Source organism: Epargyreus clarus, unplaced genomic scaffold, assembly GCF_041222505.1.
Source record: "Epargyreus clarus isolate Ecla_fem2 unplaced genomic scaffold, WU_Ecla_fem_2.2 ptg000029l, whole genome shotgun sequence".
Lineage (NCBI taxonomy): Eukaryota > Metazoa > Arthropoda > Insecta > Lepidoptera > Hesperiidae > Epargyreus > Epargyreus clarus.
In genome coordinates, this window is record NW_027332235.1 from 6,373,997 (window position 1) to 6,385,777 (window position 11,781).

Here is an 11,781-nt window from a genome sequence, read left to right on the forward strand (position 1 = left end):
CTGCTACTTCTATAATTTTATAAGATAACTAGCTGACCCGGCAAACGTTATGTTGCCACATAATTAAAAAAAAGTTAAGGGTGAACAAGCCGTATCACTTAGGGGTATGAAAAATAGATAGTAGCCGATTCTTAGACCTACTGGACATGCATATAAAATTTTCTGAAAATCGGTAAAGTCGTTTCGGAGGAGTACGGTAACTAACATTGTGACACGAGAATTTTATATATAAGATATTATAAGGAGCACTTCGAAATCAAAGCATATTACTTATCATACACGCCTTTCTCAATTAATTAAGCGCACGTTAATGTAAAAGTATTGTGAAGGTCCCTTTCAAATTATTTAAACCAGAATAAAGACTTCGAAATCTATCCTTGGACGAGATTGCAAATATTTATTTTAATACACATGTTAAAGATTTAAGATAAAAATTAATGGTTGTAAAAAATAAATGTAAAGCGATATGCTAGTTTAATTAACTAAATAGTTTAGTCAAAGCCAAGTAAAAAGCTTTTTTTTCGTAATCGTTGCACGGTTTATTTTAAAATAAGTAGCGTCATCAGCAATTACTGTCCATTACTGTCCCACTGCTGGGCACGGGTCTCCTCTCATAATCAGAAGGATTAGGCCATAGTCCACCGCGCTGGCCAACTGCGTATTGGTAGACTTCACACACTTTTGAGTTTTTTTTTTATAAATCTCTCAGGTATGCAGGTTTTCTCACGATGTTTTTCTAATAAGAAATAAGTAGCATTCATCAATAATATGCGTTATTTGCTATTACAACTAAATACAATTTTAATGCCCCCACCGCCTGTAGTTATCTCTATCTTTGCGGCAGTGCTTAACACTCCTGTTAGATAATTATGCTGACATCATAGAGATCTAATCTTTTTTTTAAATATGAGAGTAGCAGACAAGCATGCAGTCCACCTTATGGTAAGTGACTACTGCCGCCCATAGACATCTGTTATCAACGGCAAATAAGATTAGATTCCTACCTATCGCTATAGATAAGATCGCCCACAAATGTGCCACTACTCCTGAGGTCTAAGCTATTCCAGCTTAGACCTCAGGAGTAGTGGCCTCGGTTAAATATGTCTCCCTTACCACACCCTTCAAACCAGGGAGCCTACCACCAACTTTTAAGAACCATCAAAATTCAGGAAAGTTTTACTTCAATATTGCATCAACATTATTTTGTTTCGTACCACGACCTCCTTAAAACAGGTCGTGGTACGAAATTTCAATGTATGATTAAAATAATATTGTTTTAAGAGATGGTAGGGTTGGGTACAAATACAGGTCTGTGGTAGGGTTACTACCATACTCAGAACCTACAACTCACTAGCATTTAACACTGTTGTTATGAGGCAGAATAGTTAGGTAGGTACTTGTTTACTTGTCCCTGTAGTTTCGGGACTAGAATAGGGGAGATCCCGGAGTTCTCCAACAAGCGTTGAGGACGGCCACCGGGGGGGTTTTAGTGCGGTAAAAATCCCACATAACCCGGCGTCGCTCCCACGTCGTTGGGTACCTTTTGAAGGTTTCCCCCTCGAGAAAAAAAAAAAAGGTACTTGTTTACTACATCTAATCTAAATATATATAACTCAAAGGTGACTGACTGACATAGTGATCTATCAACGCACAGCCCAAACCACTGGACGGATCGGGCTGAAATTTGGCATGCAGGTAGATGTTATGACGTAGCCATCCGCTAAGAAAGGATTTTGATCAATTCTACCCCCAAGGGGATGAAATAGGGGATGAAAATATCACTTCGTAACGCGAGCGAAGCCGCGGGCAAAAGCTCGTCTATAATATAACAATTTCAACGTACCTTCTAAGTGTATCTACTTTACCCGGAAATGCAAATCTTTAGATTTTGGGGACTACATCTAACCACAAAGTATCTCTGATAGTAAGAGTCATACATTTTGTATTCAAAGCACATGTGGTGTGCCGTTAACCCGCTGTTAGATTTTAGAACTTTTCTTTTTTGTGGATCTACTTAATTAACAATGCGACATTGGTGCCCGCTACTACTCCAGAGAATTTTTAAGAGTATTTTTATAACATGGCCGTAACTCTTCCATCTGGCCTTAAAAAGCAGTGATAGCCAAGTGGTTAAGAAACTAGGCCTCTTGATCAAGGGGTCCGAGGTACAAATCCCAGGCACAAACCTACTTTTTCAAAAGTTATTTCCGTATTACAAATTAATTATCACTTGCTTAAACGGCAAAGTAAGACATCGTGAGTAATCTGAGATATCTGAGAAATCTTAAACAAACAAAAAGGTTTTCAAGGGTATGTGAAGTCTAGCAATACGCACTTGACCAGCGCGGTGAACTATGACCTAATGAGGTATATTTGAATGAAACACACTGCACTGCTCACACGAATGCTAGTTTATTACTGAACGTCAAGATGCCGCGTACAGAGATACATAACGTACACATCATTCCTCCACACTTAATTTGTTTGGTACCTGGTGACAAAATGATAACTTATTTGAATAACAATAAATTGTACACGTTAACTAACAGCTACATTACTTAAAATATTTTTTATAATCTACCGGCTTCCGCTTGACACGTGTAAGTGACGGTGACGGTGCTGGTGAGATATCAGCGCGGTTGTTAGTACTAGAAGTTGGCTCCCTTGGAATGCATGATGTCAAGGACGGTAAAGACTCGCGTGTCTGTGTGTCCGCGGTCGCACAGGTTTTCGGCTCGTTTTCTACACCCTCACAGTCACCCCATTCTTCTCCATCATCACAATCTGGAGCATTTTCAGCCAATGATGCCGACGGTGCCTCACTAATTCCAGTTTCCGTGGTATGCTCGGCAGTAGTCTCATTAATTAAGGCTGACGGAACTTCATTTGGTGTCGCTGGAGGACTTAAATCTGTATCATACGCCGGCGGAGAATGGAACTGATGAGGCACGTCACTATTAATATCTTTTACGTTACAATGTAAATTATAACCCGTATATTTCAATATCTGATCGACATGTCTAATAATATAAACATCCAAGTCTTTTATAAAGATTTTATACATTCTATTTCCTATCTTTTCACTTATTGAACATAATTTCCAAGTTTCCTTCCGTCCACTGTACCAACGGATCCAAACAACATTGCCAGATTCAAATTTCCTGTTTCCTGATATTGGTAAGTTATTTGTAATTCTATTAGATGGTAAAATTAAATCGAGACGTGAGCGGAGCATTCGTCCAAACATTAACTTGGCAGGTGTTTCACCTGTGGTACAATGCACGGTATTTCTATAATTAAATAAATATCCTAACAACTCTTCATTCATTTGATTTAATGATAAAGTATCTTTTAAAATACATTTTAACATTTTCTTACATATCCGGACAGCGTTTTCAGCTTGACCGTTGCTCGGCGGGTGATAAATAGGAGACGTCATATATTTAATACCGTTACAGGCACAGAAATTTTTAAATTCAATAGAGTTAATTTTTACGTCATTGTCGGACACTAGAACTTCTGGTATCCCAAAAATAGAAAAAATAATTTTTAATCGTGACACTAAAGCCTTACTAGATGTGCCATTATGCATGTGCAAGCATTCCAACCATTTTGTATATGAGTCGATAACCACCAAAAATACCCTTTGCCCCACCGTCATATAATCTATGTGAATGCGCTGCCACGGCGCGGTCGCGGCGGGCCACGGCGCGGGCGGCTCACGCGGCGGCGCTGTGCGAACGCTCACACAAGTAGAACAAGAACCTATCCATCTTTCAATATCGATATCGATGCCCGGCCACCACATTCTGCTTCGCGCGTTACACTTACTTTTTATAATACCTAAATGAGAATCGTGTAATTCATGTAGCATTTTTTTTCTCAAAGCCTCCGGAATAACTATTCTATGACCCCTAAATAAGCAGCCGTTTTCGTACTGTAAATCTGATTTACATTGAAAATATGGTAATATCGATTTATAATTAATTTTACGGGGCCAACCACGACACATATATTTTATGACCGTCTTTAGTACATTATCGTTTTGGGTTATTCGTTCTATGTCAGTAATTGTAGTCGCCGGGGCCACTTCACTCATAAATTTAAGAACGTAGTAGGTATCTAAATTATCTTCGATGCTATCCGACGCACGTGTGCATTCTACCGGCGCGCGAGAAAAATAGTCTGCTACGCAATTGTCATCGCTAGGTACATAATGCACAACGTAATTATAAGCGGATAAAATAATTGCGTATCGCTGAAGTCTTAGTGCGGTAGTAACCGGTATCCCCGTCTTAGTATTAAATATAGACACTAAAGGTCTGTGGTCTGTTTTTAATATAAACGGATCTTTACGGCCATAAAGATATTGGTGAAAACGCCTCACCCCGAATATGATCGCGGTCGCCTCCTTTTGAATCTGACTGTAATTCCGTTCACTGGCCGAGAGTGAACGAGAGGCATAAGCTAGAGGGCGATCGCGCCCTTCATCGTCTCGTTGCGATAACACGGCCCCGAGACCGCCGGGACCCGCGTCTACCGCTAGAACTAACTGCGCGTCGGGCTCGAAATGCGCGAGCACACGCTCTGATGCCAATTCACGACGAATAGCTGCTATGCTACGCCGCTGTCTTTCGCCCCACTCCCACGATGCATTGTTTCGCAATAATTCGTGAAGAGGGCTCAATACGGATGATGCGTTAGGAATAAAACTCCTATAATAATTAACTACACCTAAGAACCTCTTTACTTCAATAACGTTGCGGGGCTCGGGTGCTTCAAGTATCGCTTGAACTTTTTCGGGACAAGTCTTCAAGCCCGTCTTACTTATAATGTATCCTAAGTACCTTACGCTTTCCTGAAAAAAATCGCACTTTTCCCTCTGCAAACGTAACCCAGCTTCGTTTAATCGATTAAGAACTTCCTCTAATCTTTTAATGTGAGATAATTTATCTGGTCCCGTTATACATATATCATCGAGCCAAACGCTTACCCCTTCTATCCCTGAGAGAAGTGTTTCCATAGATTTTTGAAATATTGCTGGGGCGTTAGCCAACCCATATACTAATCTTGTATATTTAAACAAACCCTTATGAGTATTTATCGTAGTAAGATCCTGCGAGGGTTCATCTAAAATAAATTGATTGTAAGCATTTTTTAAATCTATTTTACTATATCGTTCGCCCCCTCCAATTTTGGCGAAGACCTCTTCAATTCGAGGCAAGGGGTATTTCTCAATCAGAAGGTCTTTATTTAAGGTGACAGAAAAATCTCCTGCAATTTTCACTTGACCGTTATCTTTCAATACTGGCACTATAGGGGTAGCGTATACAGAGTAATTAACAGGAATTAAAATACCTAAGCCTACTAGCCTATCTAGCTCCTTTTCAACCTTATCTTTTAGGGCAAAGGGTACAGTTCGTGCTTTAAAAAACTTTGGAACCGAATTTTGCTTTAATTGCAGTGTAATTTTAAATTTATTAAAAGACCCCAATTCATCACGCCACAAATCGGGATAGTTTTCTAATATGGTATTGATTTCCGTAACATTAGACAAAGAATAATTACCAGTTGTAATAATGAAATCAAAGGCGGACATGAAATCCCTCCCTAGTAATGGCGGTCCCCCATCTTTAACAACAAATATTTTTAAAAATTTCTTAATATTATTGTAAGTAGCTTCTACGATGAAATAACCTAAGGGGGTGATTTTATGCCCGTTATATAAACACATTTTTAAATTACAATACTTTAAAGGCAAGTTAGAAAATTTATCTTTGTATAACCTATCTGAAATGACGTTACTACCAGAACCAGAATCAATTTCCATAGTAATTTTATTATGTCCTAACATTAATTCTATTTCGAAAGGCCTATTCGACACATACCTTAAATTAAAATTTTGACATTCCTCGCACGGTTTGTCCGTTGTCACCTCGCCATCTGGATCCGTGGCGATGTGGTTAATATACGAACGCTTTACCACATTACCGCACACCTTCTTTAAATGCCCTTTTACACCACATCTTTGACACCTATATTCCTTATAGCGGCACTTTTCACTATTATGGTTCTTCAATCCACATACTGAGCACCGGGCACCGTTACCCAGCTGATCACGGCGCCCCGCAATGTCAACGCTGCTCCCGCCGCTGTCGAACCGCCTTGCTAATCCACCGCGGCTCGGTTGACCTTGGAATCCAGCACGAAATATTGGCTCTTCCTTAACCACACCAACTTCATTATTAGAAAACATCACCTTCGCCTCCTTTACACAAGCCACTTGCTCCGCCAATTCTATAGCCCTCGACAATGTAAGCGTCGCCGGGTTCTGTTCGAATAACTTGTCGCGCTCGGGACCCGGGCCCAGGCCGAGGACAAAACGGTCCCGTAGATTGGTTTCTAAAGCAGCACCAAAGTCGCAGTAGCTTGCAAGACCTCTTAATCGCGCCACCCATCCTCGTCGCCAGTGAGGTATATTTGAATGAAACACACTGCACTGCTCACACGAATGCTAGTTTATTACTGAACGTCAAGATGCCGCGTACAGAGATACATAACGTACACATCACCTAATCCTTCTCATCTTCTACTTAATATCACTTTAAAATAAACTGATTGGTTAATGAGTAATGGAACATCATAATAGTTAACCAAATTATTAGATTCGCTGTCGTAAAAATACTATAGTACAGTTAATTCAGATATCTAGCTTTACAGCTATTTTTAATTGACGGTTCAAGCCTAGCTCTCTTGATTCTTAATATAAATGCGTACATATAATAAGCGGAGGCATAAGAGAAACTATAGTATAATTTATGCAACTTTTTCTAGCTTAAGTTGTAAGGCTTTAGGCTACATTCGCTAACGGTTTCTATTTTTTGTCCGACTTTTTATCTGATTATAGCAAGTGGGTATGCGAACCTGATGTTAAGTGGCCTGTACCACATCTGTACCACAGTACAAGTATCTATTCAGTATACTGTGTCTGTACCGCCCATTGTGTCAAACCTCCAAATAGACGTATCTGAGAACGCATTAAATAAATTTACTTATTATACCATAACATTGAAGGTGGTAGAACCCTTTGTGGTTCGACTCCGGCGGCACCACCGCCACACCTATTTCTGCCTAATAACAGCATTGTTAGGCGCTACTTTGTTCCGTTTTGAAGGGTGTGGTAAGGGGGACAGACTTTTCTGAGGCGTTCCAGCTTAGTCCTCAGGGGTAGCAGCGCTTCTGTGGCCGACCTCCGGTAGGAATGTCTTATCCTATCTGGGGTTGATTATAGATGTCCATGGGTGGCAGTAGCCACTTACCATAAGGTGGAGTGCATGCTCGTCTGCTACTCCTATATTATAAAAAAAACCATGAGTTTTTTAGATATAGGGGTAGCAGAAGAGCAAGCGGTCTACCTTATGGTAAGTGACTATTGCCGCCCATGGATATCTGTAATCAACGCCAGATAAGATTATATTACTACCTAAGGTCAGCCATAGATATGTTTTGTATCCCTGAGGACTAAATTAGAACGTCTCGCTTGAGTCTACCACACTCTATAAAGCGGAACACAGCAGCGCTTTACATTGCTGTTATTAGGCAGAAATAGATATGGCGGTGGTGCCGCCGGAGTCGAAGAGTATGTATATTGTATATGGACATCCATTTTAACTACTTCTATTACATAAGAAAAATACATAACTCATTTACTACTGTTTGTTCACTACCGTAAAGGTCTATATAAAATAATAAATATTGAACCTTGTACGAGTATGTAACAATACTTTCTTTTTCTTTGACGAACAAGTGCGAAAAAAATCTTTTGTGTACGCGTGAGAAAGTGTGAATGAAGTTAGGGACTTGTCCGACACAAAGCAAGTAAGCGATATCGTAGTAAAGATTTCAAATAAAAATTTGAAGTTATTTGTAAAAGAATTTTACATGATATTTGCTAGTTGCATGTACCATACTTACTCACGGGCAATGTTCGGTTTTTTAAAGATTTACATGGGAACTTTAAACATTTTTAACTTATAGTATACCTCACTACATGATATCTTCAAGTACAAACACTTTTATTGATTCAAAATACATTTTGTATTTTATAACACAATATTACACGAGATAAATCATCATATTTTTTTTATAATATAGGAATAGCAGACGAACATGCAGTCCACCTGATGATAAGTGGCGTCCGCCGCCCATGGACATCTGTAATTAAACCCAGATCTAAGGACTAAGCTGGAACGCCTCGGAAAAGTATGTCTCCCTTACCACACCCTTTAAATCAGAACACAGCAGCGCTTAAAACTGCTGTTATGAGGCAGAAATAAGTGTAAAAATGATAGGAATTCTTATTACATAGTCATATTGTGGTCACGTATAATCATAGCTTGTGGTATTCGTTTTCAGTGAGACAGGTCTCTTATTTCCTTTTGTATACTAAACTTTAGTTACGCTTTTTATGCAGTAGTAGTAATAGTATTTGGTACTTAACAAAGAGATAACCGTTTGAATAGTTTGCATTGTTGAATAATTTTTGAATTTTGAAAGTTCATTATCGGAAGCATAAAAGGTTTTGTATAAGCTCAGTGGTACAAATTAGGGCTTCTAAGGTAAGCCACATATAATTTCTCAAAGTTGTGTTCGTACAAATTAATTATCATACCGTTGCATGACGAAACATATTTTTAAAAATTCAACATGATCTTAAATGTCACTTAGTTTATGTCAGCTATTTAATTATTCATTTGCGGTTATTTAAAAATAAATATTTACGCACTGTCTGTATTTATATAACAGCTATATATATAAATGGATTTGGCCTGTGTATTAAATATATTTTTTTTAAGGCAATCACTTAGTTATTTTTATTTTTTATGACAACAGTATAAAGTGATGCTCTGCTCTAGTGTAAAGGGTGTGGTAAGGGAGGGACACACGACGTCTAAGTTATTCCTTAAGTGTAGCGCATCTGTATTTAACTTCAATCTTATTTAGAGTTGATCATCATCAACCTATTACTGTCCCATTGGCACGGGTCTCCTATCAGATTGAGAAGGATTAGGTCATAGTCCACCGCGCTGGCCAAGTACAAATTGGTAGACTTCACATACAAATAAATAAATAAACGCTTTCTACACTCACAGTCCCACACTAGGATTCCCTGTGTCGTGGGTGCCATGGACACACACATAGACAAATACATAAACACCCAGACCCAGAAACAGAAATCTAAATTCATCATTTAGATATCTGTCTGGCCAGGGATTGAACCCGGGACCCTTTGCGCGTCAGACCGGTATGGTGACCGCTCCGCCACGCGGGTCGTCAAACCCCTGAAAACTTTTTTTTTAAACTTTTACCTCACGATGTTTTCCTTCACCGTTTAAGCAAGTGATAATTAACACAGAGTTATCACAGATGCTGAATGTGTCAACACCACGTACTATCAGGTGGACTGCATGCTCGTTTGCTATTTCAATTTAATTAAAAACTAAAAGTAATGCTTAGAGGCACGACTGGTTTAAGAGTTAGTTAATTAGTGTGTGTTAAATACTAAATTTCATCATATTTGCTGGACTAAATACCACGAAGTTTTCACAATCTTAGGTCGTTAGCTCTGAGCTAGATTTGAAATACTATTGTTTACTGCGTTTTTCTAAACATCTCGGAAATGAAATCATTTAATTGCCTTACCATATGGTTTCGGGTTTGATCCTGTCTGGCGCATAACTTTATATGTATGTTCTGTGTGTTATCTGAATATAAGTAATTAAATAAAAATATAATTAAAAATGGCAGTTTCATATGTTTGTCTTTGAACGGACAACCCAAAATGACAGAACAATTATTTTAATCATCCACCCCCATGACCTAGGTATAAAATGAAAGGGCTTCTAAAGGAACATGAATAAAGCTTGTTTTTTTTAACTTTATGAATTTAAATTGTTAATTAAAATATTTGTAACAAATATGTTTACGTAACTTAGTAGGTACTTACACATACATATTAATTGTAAGTCAGCATGCGTACATGTGTAAGTAATTTCAAAGTCAGTTTGTATAAAAATAAGAGCTCTTGAATATTTTAAACATTGAACATTTGCAACATCGAAATCGTCAATTCGTTTTGAAGATCTCTCAGTGAATACTATAGAGCCTATGTCGTAATACTAAAGATCTTTACTTGACTATACTTTGTAAATCGGACAAATTGCAGTTAATAGTCCGCTTATATCTACAGACATTGAACGTGTTTTTTACCACGCTTTTATTAGCTTGGGTTGTATGTATGTATCTATGTAACGGAATCTCTGAATTCGATTTTTACCCACTTTGAACGGTCCGATTAATTTAAAATTTTGAACAATTATCAAGAACCAATGACAATACACAATTTTAATAATTTCATCCCATCCCATCCCATAAGATTAACAATTTTCCTTGTGCGATTTTAACGTGGCTTTTAGTTTTTAAACTATGTGTAATTATTCTTTAAAATAGTTTGAATTCGCAGCTATGGAAGGTGAATACGCCAATACACTTCGTATATAAGAATATATTTTTGCCACGGCACGCGTCTGACTCGTTCTGTCTGAAAAACTCTAATAATCAATGGTGCTTTGTTGAATTAAACTTATGTTATATTTAAATACAGCCTATACTCAAGGTTAATTGCTTTTAGCATTAAGTGTAAGTAATTTTGAAGGTGGTAGAATCCTTTGTGGTTAGACACGAAGGCACTATCGCTACATCTATTTGTGTTGTAACAGCTGTCAAGCGCTGCTGTGTTCCCGTTTGGAGGGTGGTAAGGGAGACGTTCTTACTCGTATCAAAGGCTTCCCAACTTATTTGTCAGAGTTAGCAACGGATCTGTAGCCAACCCCTTATCTTGTCTGGGGTTGATTACATCTCATACCTACTCATTTTCCTACATTACATATGAAAGACCGATATTTTTACCGTTTTAAATATAACACAATTTAAATAAATAAATATATCCCAGGAAAGGTTCCTTCGTTTGATACGGATATGAGATGCGATAACAGACACAAACACACGACACACGTAATGGTCGCTTACATATTAATTCACAAACAGGTGCTAATAACGTGGGTAGTATTATAGTGTTTGGTTTCCTAAAATAATGGTAATTACATGACGTCAAGGTCAGCGAGGCTCGATGGGGTATATGTGATAATTAACAAACGTTGACAGACAGATGTAATTTAATTTTTAGCAATAAGAGAATTTATTTTTATAGCTAGTTAAATATATAATAATAAAACCACCATACTCTTTATCTCTTGTTAAAGTATTAGAGATGCTGTATTCTGGTTTGAAAGGTTAAAGCCGATAAAAACACTTATATAAATTACACTTGGACTTGGTTACTCAAGATTCGAACTTGGACCCAGGGAGCCTACCACCATCTTTTAAAAACAATCATAGTTCAGGAAAGTTTTATTTCCTCCTTGAAACAGTAAAATATTCCGTCATATACAGTTGAACAAACTTAAACCCTTCTTAATTTTTCGCTTATCCATTGTATGAAACCAACTGAAATTATCATATTTTGCTTTAAAAGTTAAATTTTCTGCAAAAAAGTAAAAGTATGATTAAAATCATATTGTTTTAAGAGATGGTAGTAACCCCCCTGATCGTAATATGCATAGGTAAATAAAACAAACTTTTAACGAACACAATGTATTTACATTTTGATACATACGCAAATAGAAAATATTACATACATTCTTACAAGTTCACTTATTGTAA